The sequence below is a fragment of the Aethalodelphis obliquidens genome, unplaced genomic scaffold (assembly GCF_003676395.1).
Source record: "Aethalodelphis obliquidens isolate GAN/ISIS:26980383/991018 unplaced genomic scaffold, ASM367639v1 scaffold88, whole genome shotgun sequence".
NCBI classification, from domain to species: Eukaryota; Metazoa; Chordata; class Mammalia; order Artiodactyla; family Delphinidae; genus Aethalodelphis; species Aethalodelphis obliquidens.
This window is the reverse complement of record NW_020838032.1, coordinates 5700304-5701666: the sequence shown is the minus strand read 5'-3', so window position 1 is coordinate 5701666 and position 1363 is coordinate 5700304.

Below are 1363 nucleotides of genomic sequence, written 5' to 3'. Positions count from 1 at the left end.
GTCTTTAGTTATTTCCTTTCTTTTTTTTTTTTTTTTAATTTATTTTATTTTATTTATTTTTGGCTGCGTTGGGTCTTTGTTGCTGCACGCGGGCTTTCTCTAGTTGCGGTGAGCGGGGGCTACTCTTCGTCGTGGTGCACAGCTTCTCATTGCGGTGGCTTCTCGTTGCGGAGCATGGGCTCTAGGTGCGCGGGCTTCAGTAGTTGTGGCACATGGGCTCAGTAGTTGTGGCTCGTGGGCTCCAGAGCACAGGCTCAGTAGTTGTGGCACATGGGCTTAGTTGCTCCGCGGCATGTGGGATCTTCCTGGCCCAGGGCTCGAACCCGTGTGCCCTGCATTGGCAGGCGGATTCTTAACCACTGCACCACCAGGGAAGTCCCAGTTATCTCCTTTCTGAATTAGGTGTACATGTAAGTTCTTCCTTTAGTTTTGTTGGAAGTGCTGATTTCTTTTTTAGGGAGATTGTTCCCCCCGGCCTCCCACCCCCACAAAAAAAACCCAGAAGGGAGACTGTTTCCGACTTTCCCACTTTGCTGTTAAAAAGTCACATTTGAAAGGTAAAATTATTTTTATTATTCTTTTGTTTTTAAAAAAATCTAAATTAAAGTATCTTGAATTTTAAAACATTAAACAAATAGTTAAATAATAAAATGAAGACACTGTGTTTTTAGTTAAAATAATGTAATAGGAAAATATCTGGAAGTAAGATAAATACATATATAAAAATATGATATGGATATAGTAGAAAAATATTCTAAAATCTTTTGTCATTATTGCTTGAAGGATGATAATCAGAGTTCAAGGCACAATCCAGATTTTGCTGCTATGTCATCTGATAATAACCACTTCTATATACTTGCATAGCTCTTTTACTACAAGAGATCTAAATGGATGTTATCTTTCATTATCTTTCTTGTAAATGTTCTCCTGTACTCTATCTCTTTGAGTAGTGCTGGAAAGCTGGGATTAAACCTTATTTTCTCTTCATATTCTGTCACTAAAGACTGGGTATAGTACTTTACCATATCAGTCCATCCTTCTAATTGGTGCTTTAATTCTGGCTCTAGTTTTCTCTGGCCTTAAGTATTCCAGTAGTTTTACTAATTGGCCTGTGCCTTATTTTGCCCTTAAGCCTTTTCCCGTAATTCTTCCTGAATGATCATTCTTGAATAATAAATTTCTTGTTTTCTGTTTGTTACCCTTAAATAACAACCTCCTCCTATCCGCTTACCTACAGGGTGAAGTCCAAACTCTTCATGTATAGTATGTAAGGCCTTTTGCAATCTGACTCTTGCCTTCCTTTTCCGCCTCATCTTGCCTCCTTATTCTTTTTTTTTTTAAAAAAATTTTTATTTATTTATTT